The following is a 19,371-nucleotide window of genomic DNA, read 5'->3' on the forward strand; positions in this document are numbered from 1 at the left end:
TGATTCCAGAATATTAATGATTAAGTATGCGACTCACTTCCTAACAAAAGGGCATTGGATTCAATATGAAGAAAGACACAACATTTGGACATGGCCAAATTGGAGTTTGTTTTCCTTTGCTATGTGCACTTGTTACAAGGGTTTTACTTTTCTTTCTTTCTTTTTTTTTCCAAATGAGTAGAGTAGGTGGAGCTCAAATAGTGTAGAATTGGGTGTAAAATTAGAATAGAATAGGAAAGAAGAAAACAAGCATTTATAAAATGCCTACCATATGACAGATATTGTGCTAAGTGCTTTTATCCTCCCAACAGCCCTTGGAGGTAGGTATTATTATTCCCACACAGATGAGGAAACTGAGACAGACAGAGGCTAAGTGAATTGCCCAAGGTTACACAGCTAAGATTTTAGCTCAGGTTTTCCTGAGTTGGGGCCCAACTCTCTATCTACTATGTTGCCAAACTGCCATGAAAAGAAGGAAGGTCAGAAGGAATGATGGACAAGCAGGACAGCTCTGGCATTTACACATTGAATTAACATATTTTAAAAGCTAAGTTTATTGTAACAGGGATTCATACCTTCATATATATGCTCCCTCCTATTCTAGAATGTATTTGGAAGTGTTTATTATATTTTGTGTTTTTTATAAGTTCAGAACTTTTTAATGATAAAAAAAGAAAATTTGATTTTGAGGGATCTCCAACAAAATGTTCCTTTCTCTACTTTCATATTATTATTTCTTAAAGATATGTCAAAATGATACACCACTATTATCTCCAAGATGCCAAAAAATATTTAAAAATGTTTTCAATGTATTGAAGGGCTCCCTGTAGGGCTACTTGAGAAGTCTCAAGTAAAACCTGAAGGCATAAGACAGGAAGCAGTATCAGTAAAGAGAATTACCATCCCAACAGAATCACTATTTCCTCTAAGCATGGTCTCAATTCAATAGATGTGCATTAATTATCAGCTATATGGAATATACTACATTAGATATTTGGGATAATAAGAAAAAATCAAAACATTTCATGACTTCAAGTAACTTACATTCTATTACAACAGGTATACAGGGTTGTTCTGGCAAATATTAGGTATATTTATATTATTTATTTATTATTTAGATATATTTATATTATTATTAGGTATATATATATTATTATCCATAACATACCTTTAAGTTAAATCTGCATTATTAATATTTTCCATCTCATCTTTAAGTCTAGACAACCAACAAAACAATCAATCAAGCCAAAATTTGTAGGGTTTGCCAATTTCTGAGGTATAAATGCTCATGCTGAAGATTTAACACTCAGTTCCTGTGAACTGCATCAAATTGGCTGCAGCATACCACTGTATGCACACATGTAAGTGCAAAGTATATAGATAGAAACTTCAAGAGAAAAGTTAAGTTAATAATTGTATAGATGAGGAAATATCCAAGGTGGGAGATGGCACTTGAACTATGCTTTCAAAGAAGCCAATGATTCTACAAGATTTAGTTAAAGAAGGATTGTTTTCCAGACATGAGTGAAAACCTGTTCCAAGACATGGAGGTGGGGGATTGCTGTGTATGTATAATAACTAGCAGTTCAGTTTGATTGGATCATATGTGCATAAAAAATTAGTACCACTGAGCAAGATGCCCCTCATATGCTCTGTAGCAAGAAACAGCTTCTACATATTGTCTTAACTAAAGACTCCCTTAGAAATAATTTCTAAAAGATTTAAATGCCCTATCAGAATGAAGTATTATAACCAATTATTTGACATGGAAAACCTAAAGAGATTTTATAAATTTAATTTATTATAGTGACAATATAGACCCTGTATTACTAATTTGACTCCATATTTGTGGTTCCTGTCAATTTGTTTACTATAGACAGACCCAACATCTAGTCCTACAGCATGCCTGAATAGCTCTTTAAGGTCACCATCATTTTCTCAAAGGGAGTGACTTCCTATTTGGGAGTAGAAGGCATGATGCTTCATTTTAAATGAAAACATTCATGACATGCACAGTTATGATTGCTTAAATGAAGAATAATGCTAGATTCTCTAAATGTGTTGTGATGAGATATGTATTAAAGAGACTGCCTTTAGTAAAAGTTAAATTGCTTGTATAAATTTCCCAGATTTGTATTTTAACAAGAATTATAAAATGGTTGCAGAGAATAACCCTTATGTAAAATGCCACAGGAAATGGAAGAATATAATTCAATTAAAACCTTAGAAACATCGAAGCCTATATAAATTAATTTCAAGATGAAAAGTGTGCTAATAACTGCATAGATAAAAAAGATCCAAGGTAACTGAGTTGTGATTTTAAGGAAGCCAAGGATTCTATAAGGTTTAGGTAAGGAGGGAGTACTTTTAGAAATGAGTGATTGCATGCAAAAAGGAATATGCCTGTTGCTTAGCCATACCAGATCTCAAACTGTATTACCAAGCACTAATCATTAAAACAATCTGGTATGTCTAAGAAATAGAATGGAGGATCAGTGTAATAGATTAGGTACACAATACACAACAGTAAATGACCACAGTAATCAAGTGCTTGATAAACCAAAAGATAGCCTTTGGGACATGAATTCACTGTTTGACAAAAATTGTTGGGAAAACTGGAAAGCAGTTTGGCAAAAATTAGGTATAGGCCAACATCTGATACTGTAAGCCAAGATAAGGTAAGCATAAGATAATGAGCATGGAATAGTTTACCTGTCAGATCTATGGATAAAGGAAGAATTTATTACCAAATAAGAGATAGAGAACATTACGAGATGTAAATTGGATAATTTTGATTACATTAAATTAAGAAGATTTTCACAAACAAAACCAATGCAGCCAAAATTAGAAAGAAAGTAGAAAACTGGGAAGGGGGGAGATTTACAAGTTTATATAGAGATACTTGAATCAAATTTAAAAGACTACAAATCATTTCCAAATTGATAAATGGCCAAAGGATATGAACAGGCAGTTTTCAGAAGAAATCAAAGCTATCTATAATCATATGAAAAACTGCTCTAAATTGCTATTAATTAGAGAAATCCAAATTAAAACAACTCTGAGGTACCATCTCACACCTATCAGATAAGCTAATATGACAGAAAAAAAATGATAAATGAGGGGTTGAGAGGATGTCAGAAAATTGGGACACTAATTCACTGTTGGTGGAGTTGTGAACTAATCCAATCATTCTGCAGAGCAATTTAGAATTATGCCCAAAAGCCTATAAAATCATGCATACCTTTTCACTTAGCAATACCACTACTAGTTCTATAATCCAAAGACATAAAAAAGTAAGATGACCTATATGTACAAAAATATTTATAGCAGCCTTTTTTGCTGTGGCAAAGAATTGGAAATTTAGGGGATACTCACCAATTGTGGAACAGCTAAACAAGTTGTGGTAAATGATTGTGATGGAATACTATTGTAGCACAAGAAACAACAAGGAAGTTGTTTTCAGGGAAAAAAAAGAAAAAACCTGGAAAGATTTAAATGAACTAATGCAAAGTAAAGTGAGAAGAACCAGGAAAACATTGTACACAGTTCATATCCTTTGACCAAAATTGTATGATGATTGACTGAATGACTTAGCTATTCTCAGCAATATAATAATTTAAGACAATTCCAAGGGACTTGTGATGAAAAATGCTAACCACTTCCAGAGAAAGAACTGATGAAGTCTGAATGCAGATCAAAGCGCACACACACACATACACACACACACATTAAACTTTACTGTTTTTGGAGTTGTCATTATTTCTATAAAGTATGTTTTAATTAAATAGTTCCAGTGTATTCCATGGTAGACTCAAAACTTTTCTGTGCCTTCTATAATTATTTTGAATGGAAATACTAAAAAGTATTCTATACATTCTATCATTATTTTAAATAAAATTTCTATTTCTACATCTTCCTGTCATATTTTGTTGACAATATACTGAAATGCTGGTGTTGATGTGAATTTATTTTATACACTGAAATTTTGTAGAAGTTATTATTTCAATTAACATTTAGTTGAATTATGAACATAGACCTATCATATCTTGTATAAAAAGTGATCATTTTGTTTTTTTTTTCTTGGATTTGTTAATTTATTTTCGTTTTCTTGTTATTTTACATTATAATTTGTTACAATTTTATAGTGGTAATTCTGGACACTTTAGCCTTACTCCTGGTCTTATTGGAAAGGATTTGGGCATTTTTTTCTTTACATGTAATGCATAGGTAAATGCTTTGAATGTTAGATAATACTTAGCATCTTAAAGAAAGATCCTTTAACTCTTAGGTTTTCTAGGGTATTTTTTTAATGTGGTTGTTATTTTTGCTATTAATATTGTATATTTAGTTTAGAGTAAAACTTTTATTGAATCAGTCCTGAATTTCTGGTATAAATTTAATCTGTTTATAATGTATAATATTCTTTTGAATATGTTACCAAACCTCTTTACTGATATTTGATTTAAATTTTATTTAACATTTATGATTCAACATTCCTTGGGTATATTGGTCTATATGCTTTTTGAATGTTTGATAGAATTCACTTATAAATCCATTGTGTCCTTTTTTCATTTGAGTGTTAATTTATTCTTTCCAAAATGGTCATTTTTTATAGTAGGTTATTTAATCTATTTTTTCTGCTAATAAGGGAATTTTATGTCCTTGTAAATATTCATCTACTTTATATTATCAGGATTTTTGGTTCACAAATGGCCCAAATGTTTTCTGATAAATTTCTTTATTTCTTCTTAAATTTATATGAATCTTCACTTTTAATTTTTAACATAATTATTCTGGTTTTCCTCTCCTTAAAAAAATAAGATTAGGTAAATATTTATTTATTTGATCTCATACTTTTTCATTATAATCCAAAGGCAACAATTTTCCCAGCTCTTAATATTCTTAATTTTTATTTTAACATGAATAATATTTCCTCAACTACCTAGGTTATAAAGTCAGAAACTCATTTAAATTCAAGTATGCCAAAGCAGATATAGCCTTTAAAACTGAAATAAGTCCGTTATACTCAAATAATCCTTTATCAGAAAACTAAATGGAAATTGTGGTACAACTGCCATTTCTGTAAGGTTCTTTGTAAACTTTTTCTTGGAATTTTTTAAAATAAAAGTAAAAATACTTTTTTATTAGCATTATACTGAAGAACTGATGAGTGGTAGAGGTGATTTTCCTCCTCTATCAATGCCTTTTTCAAAATCTATTATTTGACTCTTGATTACCATCTCTGTATCGTAAATCATGCTCTCCCTTTGTATAATCCTGCCATTTTTAAATGGCCTTCTACATTCCCTCTTCCATTTCCCATGTCCTAAAAGGGCTGGTTCACAATTTACAAAAGTAAAGTGAAGTGAACAGTCTCATTTTCCACGTTGCACATATGGGAGACAAATGCTACAGTATGGTTATCATAGAGTCAATTTGTAACTGACACAATTTGTGCAGCTATGTGGGTGGGCTCTGACAAGAATGTTGACAAGAGGGAAATATTATTTAAATAAATCCACAACAGCTGCAAGAAGTAATTACAAAACTGTATAGTCCAAGTCCGCATAGCTCCAAATCTACAAGGTAGCAGTTAAGCAGACTGAGAAATCTTGACAATTAACTTGACAACCTTTTGTGTTCCCATGATACTGTCATTGTGTGTGTGGCTAGGGATGTCAAGCTTGCACAAGACCTTTAAGTTCAAGCTTTACATGCTTTAATGGACATGAATTCAAGTTGGGGGAAAATGTATATAGTAATTATTAGAATACTTCATTAAGTGTTCCTATGCATGTGTGTACTCCAAATACAAAGAGTTGCAAGGTGACTAGGGTTCTGCCCCAGGGATCTACAATTTAGAGAACATTTGTATTCCATCATCAGGTAGAACCAGCTGAGTTTAGCACTTAATTATTTAATTTTAAAATTAATTATTTAAAATAGAATGCTACCTCTTATCCTAGCTCTTCCCCTGTAGAGCACCAACAGGGCCAGTCCCACCATGTTTCTTTTCTTGATGATTTTTACCTTGGCATCAGTGTTAGTAAGTTCTGATGTCTGTATTCATAAGGAACAAGATTCTGGAAATTCTATCTTTCCCCATAGGACACTCTTCACAGAGGGGCATTCTGTCCTAAAGTATAAGTTTGGAATTTATTTTATTGCTTGTTCCAGGTGCCAAAATCACAATTTACAACCCTGAAAATACATTCATGTTTATATTTTATTTGTATTTATTTTAATATCATTGTCTCTTCAAAACCCATCATGAGGTTTCCCCAATACCCTTAATAGAAATTAAACTTATCGTATCTTTGCAACTGATAATAATGTATACAACATATATTTCATTGTCCTTTAAAACTAAAACCAAAGCACCAAGTCAGAAATTAATAGATAGGAGAGATGAGATTGCCAATTTTTAAAAAATAAACTTCATTTATAAATCTTTGAGATTGGCTGAACATATCTGAAGGGTTTTATCACCTCCATTTAATTTTGTGTTACGAAGAATTGACCTTCTGTCTCTAAGAATTCATAATGAATGAGAGTAAAAGGAAGGACTGGGGCCAATAAAGTTATCAATCAGATTTAACATAGTATAATAAAAAGATCACACCTATATACATCACTTGGCAATCAGTAGTACTCTCACTAGAATATGAGGCATAAGAGCACATGCCATTTAAGGCCCTACATAATTGGGCTACAAGTTATTTGTCCATATTGTTTTTACCTTACTTTACCCACGCTTTTCTATATTCCAGATTAACTGGCCTTTCATTATCCCTTTATATAACATTCCACCTGCCATTTTGTACCTTTTATAAGTTGTTCCCTGTGTTTGTTTTACTCTCCTTCCTCACCTCTGCTCCTTGGAATCCCTTGCTCCCTCAAAGGCTACGATCAAGTGTAGCCTCCTATAGGCAGACTGTCCTGACTCCACTGTCCACCTCTACAACTTGTTAATGCTCATTTCCCTCAAGGTATTTTTAATTTTATTTGTAGACATTTTGTATTTTTAACCTTTTATCTATTTGTTCAGACTTAACCTCTCTTTTGACCTTCGATCTTGAAGTTGCACCTACAGCTGTCTATTGGACATCGGAACTATAGACATCTTAAACTCGATCTATCCAAAATTGAATTCATTATCCTTTCCTATCTTTTCAACTTCCCAATTACTATTGACGTCACTATCAATGTCCGGTGCTTAACACAGTTTTGGCATATAGTAGGCTCTTAATAAACACATGTTGACAAATTAACATAATTTCCTCGATTAGAATGTAAGCTCCTTAAGGAAAAGTATTTTTTATTAATTTTTTTTATCCTTAGTGACTCACATAGATCTGTAAGTCATGGAACACTTCAGTCATTAAACAATTAAATAAAGTATCACTTGGTAGACAGTAGAGAGGTATGTGGTAGGTGTGAGTAGATGGCATCATACATTAAATATGCAATTATAAAGAACAGTTATAAGGTATCTTCAAATAAATGTATGAGTGAAAAAAATTGGGTTAGTCATAGAGGAAGAGTGAAGGGCAATTGAAAAATTGCCTCTGTGCTCCACTGATATCTTCATAATATCGAAAGAAAGTAATATTAGCTCCCAAGATATTAGGTGAATCCCTTATACGAGGACACAGAGAGATAGACAGGATGAGCATCCATGGATGGACTGAGGTATGCCCTGATAGATGGAACATTCACAGTGATGGCATAAAAGATCTATTCTAGTATTTGAGAATCCCCTGAACCTAGCAAAATTCTTAAGTTATTGAACTGAATTGAATAATATTAAACGATACCTTAAAGGTTTGATAATTCCCAAAGTGAGGAACAACAAAAGCATGTGGGTAGGATCGTAGAGCATATGGAAAGGAGTTATATGTAATTAGGCTAGAAAGGTAGATTGAGGACAGTTTGTGAAGAGCTTTCAATGCTAGACAAGCATTTATATTTGATTTTAGAAGTAATAGTGAGCTACTGGAGTTTGTGAAGATGACACGGTCAAATTTGTGGTTTGGGAAAATCACTTTGGTGAGTGTTTGAAGCACATGTTGGAGTAAGGAGAAACTTAAGTCAAGGAAATTAATTAGAAGGCTATTTTAATAATTCCAGTATTAAAAAAAAATAATTCCAGTATTAGTTGATGAGAACCTAAATTGGATTGTTGCCCCTTTGAGTAGAGAGAAAGGGACAGATGAAATAGAGGTCAGAAAACCAAGAAAGAATAGTTATTGAATATAATTATTATGTGTATTTTTATATGACATTATAGCTAAGAAGTTTGTTTCTAAAGGCTATTTGTCATATATTTGGTAACATTTTACTATCTTCACTTTTACAACATTAAGACATTTGAAAATAGACCTTTATTCACTGATAAATGATTCTCCACTTGGTAATATATCCTTATGGTTGTAACATTAAGCTTTCATTTTTGTATTTGGCTTATACCAGAAACAATATTCAGCAAGGATATTCAATGAGTTTTAGTCAGAATACTCTATCAGTCATCTCTGAAATCATCCCAAATACAATTAAAGTGTTTTATTTATATTTTAAATGCATTAAATTATGAACAATGAATTGTAAGTTGGATGCCAGTTTTACATATATATGAATTCAATAGCACTTTAGAAATGCAGTGATCATAGCAATACATTCACAATATGATGCATATTATTAAGTCTTCACAAGGCAAGAGTCTCTATGCACCATTGTCCATTTTTAAAAAATAGACAATGAGAAAAAATCCAAAAAAACCCCAAAACACAAAATACAAAAAATACAAATTTTCCTTGTAGTGCAACATTTAATACTAGAACCTTTAGCAAGAAAGTTATGTCTTTAATATAATCAATGTTTTTTTTTATATCAATGAGAAATAGAAGTACTTAAAAAAACAAAATTCTAACTGTTTTTGTTAACCCTCTGGCTCTAAATGTCAGTCTGGAACAACGGATCAGAATAGATCTGATGAGAGCTACCATTGGTAGGATCTAACTCTGTCATGTAGAAAAACAATAGTGAAATCATATTTAAAAATCTTGTCAGGGGCAGCTAGGTGGCACAGTGAATAGAGCACTGGCCTTGAAGTCAGGAGGACCTGAGTTCAAATCCAGCCTCAGAGCAAACACTTAACACTTCCTAGCTGTGTGACCTTGGGCAAGTCACTTAATCCCAAGTGCCTAAAAATAAAAAAAAAAATCTTGTCAAAGGAAAAAAAAAACACAAAGAGAAAAGTATCACCTCTGGTCTACTAAACAATTACCCCATGGCCTTTGAAAAAGAATAGAGGGTACTTTGCAAAAAAAAAAAAAAATGTCCACCTCACAGTTTCACTCTGATGTTAACTTGAAGTCAGTATATTTCTTATACAGAGGTCAAAAGGAAATCATTAGTAATAACAATGAATAAATGCAAGCAAGGAAACCCTCATGGCCAAGAGGGTTTTTGAGTTGATCTCTCATAGGAGGAAACCAGGCTCACAAAATGTCCTGAAAAGTTTTGAGAAAAAAATTTCTGAGAAAAAAATTTGTCTAAGGCTATAATAAAGACTTTCCAGTGTTAAAAAATAAAGCACACTCATTTTACACATGAGGAAACTGAGGCAAACAGGGTTAAGCGACTTGCCCAGGGTCATATCACTAGTAAGTACATGAGATCTGATTTGAACTCATGAAGATGAGTCTTCTGATTCTAAGCCCAGTGCTCTATCCACTGAAGCACATAGCATCTACCAAATTCTTTATACTTTTTAAAATATATACTTACACTCCTGACTTGTATGTTCTATCTATACTTATGGAAATTGTTTTTGAGCTTTTTGAGCACGTAAATAGAGTTTATTAATCATTTGACTAGTAGTGCCAGAGTCCAACTATATAATAAACATGGAAAGCTTGATGTGTACATGGAAAAAATGCCATCAAGAAATTTATAAGAAGAGGAGATTGACTGGTCACACGGTGAGGGCAAAGGATGACAGGTAGATAGATCAAATGTTACACTGCTACCCTTGACATGCCAAAAGGAGGAAAAGAATGCCACCAGAATGCTGGGTAGTCTTTTCTGTGGTGAACTTATAGGATCACAAAGATAAGAGTAGACAATGGTGGGCAGGCATGGATGGGTTGTGATCTTCATTAATGGAGGGAAACTTTCAAAGTGATGAGATCACAAAACCATTTGTCCTACTTTACACGTGTAAGAAGCATCAAATATGTCAGTGATGGATGATGGTTGCTGATTTGAACTCTTGAAGTTAGTGTATATATAATAGGATGATTTTTTAAGGTTTTTCAGACATCCATTTAAGTGGTTTTCATAAGAAACTACTTTTGAATTTTCTCCTCTCAACTAAGTATGTTGTGGTTTGTCAGTTATATTTATACTTTCCCCTAATTAAAAGTATTCATCTTTGGGCCAGAGGTTCTTTTTTTCTTTAATCTTATTTTATCTTTTCTTGAGAGAAAAACAGGAGGGCACTTATAAACCTTTATTACTGCTGTTTGTTCAGGAGTAAGGATGGAACATAATTAGCTAGCATTCAAGAAGAACTCTTGGCAAGAGTACTTAAAAGAGTAGAGAAATCTATTTCCCCCTTATGATGGTGTATTCTACAAAAGACTATCATCAGATATTTGGAACATACTGACCTTTTTGCCTCAAGACATAGAAACTTGAAAGTAACCAGCCTTTTTTCAGGCTTGCTAAATATGGAAAAGTAAAATGCCATATTCTTTTTGCAAGAATAGCTTTCCCGCTGATCTATTAAATAAGTTACTGTAAGTTGGAAGAAGTTGTTCATAAACAGCAAATAGTAGAGTGGACATTTAAAATGTATTTGTATTAAACTCATATCAGCAATACATTGACTGCATCTTTTTCCTTTACTATCACAATTTCAGAATTCTATATGGATTTACTTATTGCAGGGTTTGAACTCTAAAGTAAACAAAGTTTAAAATTCAGTTAACAACAGTTTAGGTTCCAAACATCTCCCCAAAGCTACTATTTTTTTTTCATTTGTCAGAAATCTATACTCACTTTTGTTTACAACACATATTGATTAGCACATCAAGTTGTTTTTTGAATCTCTCTTCCCAGAATAAGTTAAAAAATAACTTTAAAATAAAAGGTATTATATTTTAAATATTTTCCTAGCCTTCCTCTCCCAATACTATTTGGCTCAGTTTACCGATGAACTGTAAAGAAAATTATTAGTAGGCTCAATTGATGAAAATGTCCATGCCATGTTTATTTGTCTTGTTTGTGATTTGAGTGCTTCACTTGCTGACTTGTCAAGCAATCTGCTGTCCCACACAGTGAAGAGATTTTTATGCTAACTTAAAATTGAAACTTTTTGTATTTTAACCACCCTAAATGGGAATCTGTTTAAAATATATTTGAGATAATACATGGCTTATGTTAATTCGTTATTCTTAAGCACTATAGCAGTAGGGCACCTCAGAGAAGCAGCAATACAGCGTGGGAAAAATCACGAGATTTAGAGTCAGATAAACCATGAGTACAAATTTCACCTCTGCTATTTACTACCTCTGAAACCTTGGGGACAGGTTACAGTCTCTCAGGACCTCAATTTAAAATGATTGGAGTGGATTAGACCAAAAGTTCCTAATGCTCTCCATGTGTGTATGCATGTATGTATGTATGCATGTATGTATATGTGTGTATGTATTCATATTTTGAGGACTTCACTTAAATGTAATTTATTTTCCTTGCAATCCTGTGTATTTTATTTTATGCATTTCAAAATCTTATTATGAGAACAAGCCCATAGACTTACAGAAGGATCCATGACACAAAAAATGCTGATTACCTTCGGATGAGACAGTCTCCGCTCCCTAGATCCTAGGGAGTGTCTATTCTAACTGTTCTGATTGTCCTAGTACCAGACAAATTCCTGGTGGGACTGCACTAGACATGCCTTTTCTGGGAATCCACTTGCTGTTGGTTCAAGGAAAAGAAGGAAGAAAGGTGGGAGTAGTAGTGATCTCAGGAAGAAGGCAGATAGGAAATAAGGAAAGAGGAAAAGGCAGAAGGTAAAACCAAGCTGCTTTGGCCCAGGAGGTAATGATGAGTTAATTCTTTGTGTGGTTGGTAAACTCTTTCCAAAGGTAATCAAAAAAAAACGAAAAATGCTTTGACTAATGATATCATTGTTTCATCTATAGTACATGTAGAATGTTTCACATTAGTTTCATCCATTTTATTGTTTCACATATAGTACATGTAGTACAATAAAAACTATTTTGAAAGAAAAAAGCACATACATACACACACATATATATACACACATACATATACACACATATATACACATACACACATATACTATATTTATATATACATATAGCTATGTGCATATATACATATAGATGTATACATATCTACATACATAATATATATTCTGTTGTGTTTATGTAAAAATTAGTCTTATTCCTCATTACATGTAACATCTGATCCTTAAGCAGGCTAACAAAATGGGGGGAAATAGGGTTGTGATACTTTATTAGAAGGAAATACTGTGACTGACATGAAAAAATTTGATTGTCCACTTTACTTGTCTCCATGAACTCTATGCTTTAGTCAACCAAACTACTTTCTACTCCCTCCTCTTCCCCTTGCCCTTCGTCCCACACAGGGTACTCAGTTCCTCAGTTCTCCTGCTCACACTCTTCTCATTGCTTGGAATTCTATCCCTTTTTCTGTTAACCAAATGAACTGCTATTCAACCTTTAAAGCCCAACTCAAGTACCATCATGTCCATGAAGCCTTTTTCTAATATCTTTAGTTGATAATAACCATTCCTCTCAGAATCTAATAGAAGTTCACTGTATACCTCTCTAAAGCATTTGTATAAAATGGAATAATAGAGTTATCTGTCTTTGCATCAACCCCATAACCCTAGTCTGTACTACAGGTTTAATTTCTTATCTAAACTCTGTATTTTCCCCAATGATCAATGAAGTGTTCTGCACATAGGAGTTACTTAATAAGAATACAAAAAGAGTGATTTTATAGACTCAGCACATAACTTATGATTGTGTACTTTTGACTTTGGTCATCATTCACATCAGCAATGAAAAAGGCACTAATTCTCAAAGCAGAAAACCTGGGATTTCATCCTTTTCAGCCTATCATCTGGGTGACCTTGAGGCAGGTCACATAATCTCCCTGTCCCTCAGTTTTCCCAATATAAAATGAGATAGTTATACTGGATAGTTTTTGTGGTCCGTTCTAATTTTTGAACTATAGCTCTATGTGTCAGCAGATACTCTGCTATGCATTTTGACATCATAAGTCTAAAAAATGAAATTAAAGAATGAAAACTTGAGAGGCAAGTTATGTTTCACAAGAGCACAAAGCTAGGCAAAGCTGCCTGTACTATGAGATGGCAGCTCAACAGAGCAGAAAGGTGTTTTCTTTCAAAAGCAACAGAATGAATAAATGTAAGAACCAACAAAAGAATGAATGAAATGAATTTTTAGAGTTTTTACTATACAAAATGTACTGTGCTAAGAATCAAAGATAGTCTTTGCTCTCAAGGAGCTTACATTCTAATGAGGGAGATAATGGGACAGAGCAAACAATATCTTAATATTTAATATGATATATAATAAGAACAATCTTAATATTTACTAAATATTATATAAATAAAATAATATTACAGTCTATATTTTTTCAAAGGGAAATATGGATAAAGAAGCAGCAAAATAGATATTCTTGTATCTATTTTCCTTAAACTCGTAAAATGACCTCGAGTCTTTCCCCAAAATCTTTGCTAAGATGCTTTTAGAAGTCTTTCAAAGAAGCCCTTCTGAATTTCATGGTGTACTTTTATTTGTTCCAGTAAAATAATGCAAGAATTAGACAATTTTATACAATACACTGTGATACTAAATCATATTAAACAGAGTTCTGTATGGTTGGTTACTATGTTGGCCTAGTTTATCAATTTATATTTTTGCAGAATCTAAGGATTTAGAAGGATATGAATTGGTTAAATAGAGCAGTATTGTAACCAATTTCCATGAAATTGTCTTTAATGTGATATAGTACCTAAAGTTATTCTTCAGAAAGCATTACACTATATATAATAATTTATGATGTATAATTTTTTAGTTGCTTAAATGTTTGTCATTGTTTCTGCAAAATCATCAGTCATCAGATCCATTGTCAAGAACCTAAGTGCATATTAAACCATTGTTTCTAGGTTAAGATCAGATAAAACTTACATCACTTAAATTAATATTTTATAGCACCTTTTCCAGGAATATAAACTGCAGTTACTGCAAAGACTTCCTATATATACTTCCGTTATTTCATCAGCATGCTGAACATAATTTAATCTTTTCTTAATGACTCAGAGACATTATGAACACCAATTATTATAAAGTGCTATTATTCATAAATAACCTTAAGCTACTGTTGTCTTTAATCTGCTTTCTAATTTTTCACATAATTATGTGTCAGTGGGTGTCCATGGCCCCTCCTTACTCTGTTAAGTAATGGACATGGTTGTCATAAGTGTGGGAAATGGTACTGCTAAGAAAGCTTTTTTATATTTGAGAGATATAGAGCCATAGTAGAAAAAGAGCAAATTTTGGAAATAGGAAGACCCAAATTCGAGAAATGCTTCTGATATTTATTAGTTTTCTGCCTCTCAATAAATCACTTAACCTCTCAGTTCCCCAGGCAACTCTAAGAATACAAGATACAGAAAAGTGCAGATCTTAGGTTTTAGCAACAATAGATAAACAAAAGTTGGTTCCAAGTACACATGAAGATATCTCAAAAGAAACTTTCCTTTTTTTAAAGTATAGGATATGCACATGGAGAACTCAAGTATGGCTGGGATTTAAAATTAGTGTAATCATCAGTTGCCTTATTTGAGTGAAAGTGACCTGCTACAGAAAAAGCAGAATGGCTAGGTAACTTCAGTCACTAAGAAATCAGCAGGCCCGGAATTGGAGTAGGAGATACAGAGATGGGCTGGCTTCTGTCCCTGGACCTCTTTTAGACAGAGGCAGAGGTGGACAAGTTTGAAAAAAACAGTGGTGTAGCAAATGTAGGAAAGTCTCATAACCAATACCCAAACAAAAATTTTTAGGTTGCATACAGAACCATCAGGGGTCCCTTATACAGTACCAAGCATTATTAAATTGTCTTAGAAGATGGTTTGGACAGGGCCAGTGGAATGAGAAAAAAAAAACATTATTGCAATCTTGCTGTAATTGCTTCTCTGATCCCTGGTGAATTTTCATGCTCAAAGTAATAACCAAATCTAATAGTCTTTTTTCCTCTTTTCTCATTCTCCTTGTTCTCTGTGACATTTGACACTGTTGTCCATTCCTCCTCACAACTTTCACTTTCCTTATTTTTGAGACAATTATGTTCCCTTCCCTTCTCTTCCCTTGCTTTCCCTTCCCTTCTCTTCCCTTCCCTTATTTCTGAGTCAAACAATTCCCTTCCCTTCCCTTGTCATCCCTTCCTTTCCCTTGCCTTCCCTATACTCATATGAAAAAAATGTTCTAAATCACTATTGATTAGAGAAATGCAAATCAAAACAACTCAGATTGGTCAACATGATAAAACAAGAAAATGATACATGTTGGGGAAGATGTGAGGAAATTGGAACATTAACGCATTGTTGGTGGAGTTGTGAACTGATCCAACCATTTTGGAAAGCAATTTGGAACTATGCCCAAAGGGCTATAAAATTGTGCATACCCTTTGACCCAGAAATGCCACTTCTAGGGCTGTATCCCAAAGAGATCATAAAAATGGGAAAAGGACCCACATGTACAAAAATATTTATAGCAGCTCTTTTTTGTGATGGCAAAGAATTGGAAATTGAGAGGATGCCCATCAATTGGGGAATGGATCAGCAAGTTGTGGTATATGAATGTAATGGAATATCATTGTTCTATAAGAAATGATGAGCAGGTAGACTTCAGAAAAACCTGGAAAGACTTACATGAACTGATGTTGAGTGAAATGAACGGAACCAGGAGAACCAGGAGAACTATTACACAGTAATAGTCACATTACGTGATGACTGACTCTGATAGACTTTGCTCTTCTCAGCAATGCAAGGATCTAAGACAACTCCAAAGGACTCATGATGGAAAATGCTGTCCATATCCAAAGAAAGAACTATGGAGTCTGAATGCAGATCAAAGAATACTATTTTCTTTCTTTCTTTCTTTCTCTCTCTCTCTCTCTCTCTCTCATTTTGCTTTGTTTCTTCTTTCTCATGGTTCCTCCCATTTGTTCTTATTCTTCTTTACAACATGAGTAATGGGAAAATATGTTTAATAAGAATGTATGTGTAGAACTTAGATTGCATACTGTCTTGGGGAGGGGAGAGAGCAGGGTGGGGAGAAAATTTAAAATTCAAAACCTTATGGAAATGAATGTGGAAGACTCAAAATAAATTAATTGAAAAAAAAATTTGGCTACAAATACCTCTGTTTTCCTTTCTTTCTTCCTATATGAAGTATTTAGGGATCTCAGAAGTCTTCAAGCAACAACATTTTATTTTATTTTATTTTTTTTAGGCAATTGGGGTTATGTGACTTGCCCAGGGTCACACACAAGCAACAACATTTTAGCATGTAACTTTTGTGCATAAAATTGTTTGTTTAAGTTCAAGACTGCACATTAAAAAAATAGCAAGCACCTAAAGTTGGGTACTAAAGGATTTATGTAAATAATTAAGGCTGATTTTTCACTACTTAATTTGGCCATTCAGAAAATAGAAGATATTTTGCTATTTAATGCCTGAAATATTAAAATATTTGAAGCTGGCTTGGCCTTTCTTTATCCTAATAAGTCCATTTCCTAAGATCATAGTTATAGATTTGACCACTGTTTCTTGCTCATAAATTTCTATATTAGTGAGAATATTGTCTTTTTTTTTTTGCTTAAATGGAGTTTGTACAAAATCCAAATGTGGTCATTAAAGATACTTTTTTTTTTTTTTTGGTGAGGGAAATTGGGGTTAAGTGACTTGCCCAGAGTTACACAGCTAGTGAGTGTTATGTGTCTGAGGCCAAATTTGAACTCAGGTCATCCTGACTCTATGGCTGGTGCTGTATCTACTGTGCCACCTAACTGCCCTCATTAAGGATATTTTTAGTTAGTGAATAACAGCGAATAAAATAAGGACAAGGGGAACAATAACATTTAAAAATTAATAAAACCCCTTAATTAAAAAATGCAAAATAGAACTTCCATTGAAGATTGCATGTTCATATCTACACACATACACACACACACACACACACACACCTTATATACAACTAATCCTCAGTGTTCTGGCATTTAACATTTGAGTCAAGAATTTGCATGGTTTTATTAGTAGACTCATTTTCATTTTCTCATTGGACCACCACATTTTTGGATATGCACAGTAGAGGGGGAATAAGTGCCACTCAGAGTTTCCAAGCTTGAATGATAGCTTGGCATAATTGGCCAGCCAGCTAGAGATATTGAGGATATCCCATCATCCATCACACTCTCAAGGTTACATATCATCTCACCTCTGCTCTGTTCCCATACTCCAGGACCTTTAGGGATCCCAAACAGGGCATGAAACAGACATTGCTGATGGATCATTTCAAGGTGGTGCATCCTTCATAATCTCTAATGCTATTCAATAACCACGAAGGGCAGAGTATTAGAGATGATATGGAGATCTTGTTAATCTTCTGGCAGTAGCAACTAAAGTCCTAGGAACCTCTCCCTTGGTTTTCAGAGGGTAGCCAAGGCAGAGAAGTTTACAACATATGGTACAATGCCCCCACACCACCATCTGACACAGTGGAAGGTAAGATTCAGGTTAAAAAAGTTTTAGTTTTAAGAATTTTATTGGCTGTATAGTATTTATAGTATTTTAGATTTCACATGTTATAAAAAGTGAAAATTGTCTGAAATAAATGTTTGAGTTCTTTTGTTTTGCTTTGTATTGTAATGGAGATGTTAGCAGAAAAAGTCATAGAATTCTAGGGAAATATTAGCAAGAAAACAAGTTTTACATGTTACTAATTTTACTTTGTGTACTGCATTTTATGGGTTATTTCATGGTTACTGTATTAGGTAAAGTGTATATGATCAGAATTAATGTTTTGTTATAAAGATTTGTAGGCAGAAAAGTGTATTTTCAGCAATCACTAGCAAAAGATTATAGCTTTTGGCTATTGCAGGAATCTAACCCCCTATTTTTTATAGGTTCAATGTGTCAACATTCATGTTTTTTTTACTTTTGTGCCATTTTTTAGGAATACTACCACCTCGAAAGTTGAGGATTGACTGTACTTATTTTGTACTTTATCAGAAAATATTTCTTTCAATGAATTCTTATTTGTGATCTGGCCTATTTTCTGGAGAAGCTCTATTCAGATTAATATCACATATCCATATTTTCCATCTTCCAAATGCATATTTAGAATTGTTCAAAGGGGGCAAAGCTCATAGTGTTCTACTGTCTTTTAGTAGTATTGTCTGTATAAAAATCAGATTTGGTCCTTAACCACCAATTCTTTATGCAGAAGTTTAAAGAATTCAGATTCTATTGGTATATTTGCTCCCTTTATTCTGCTTCCCTCAAAGCCCTTTATTTTCCTAGGAACTCCCAAGAACATTAAGGATTTCCGGGTGAAAACATTTGCATACTTATTAATGGAGCTAGAAGAGACTGTCTAGTTTCAAAAATCGTTCAGTGAACCCCAATACCCTGACAATCAAAGGATCCACATGCTACATCTGGAGTACTTTGATGGAATACTTCCCTTCCTTATGAGGAGGGAAGAAGTCTCCTGTTATGTGCTGTAATAAATAACCCATGACTGAATCTAAAGTACAGGTTTTAGTATAGATACACCAAAATATTATACCAGCTTGCCTTGTGCAAGCTAACTCACAATACAGTGGCTAGTTGCTCTCATTTCCTCTGTCTCTCAGAGGAACTCATTCTTTTTTACCCTGTGTAGCTTATTTCCCCTTGATCTACATGATTACAGGTTGGGCTTTCTGTAGACGGAAGGTGGCTGCTACTTTCAGGGTCCTAGAGATAACTTTCATTGACAACTATTCCTACTAACACTGTAGCTCACAAGCCCTGACTGGTATATTTTCTAATAATAAATGAGTCACTTGCAAATAAATTGACACTTTTACTGTAAATACAAAGAAAAAATACATACATACATACATACACACATACATATATAATGTGATTATATATCCTCTAACATTCCTCCTCCTCCTCCTCTTCCTCCTCCTCCTTCTCCTCCTTCTCCTCCTCCTTCTCCTTCTCCTCCTTCTCCT

This window comes from Vombatus ursinus, unplaced genomic scaffold (assembly GCF_900497805.2).
Source record: "Vombatus ursinus unplaced genomic scaffold, bare-nosed wombat genome assembly UNPS02014784.1, whole genome shotgun sequence".
Lineage (NCBI taxonomy): Eukaryota > Metazoa > Chordata > Mammalia > Diprotodontia > Vombatidae > Vombatus > Vombatus ursinus.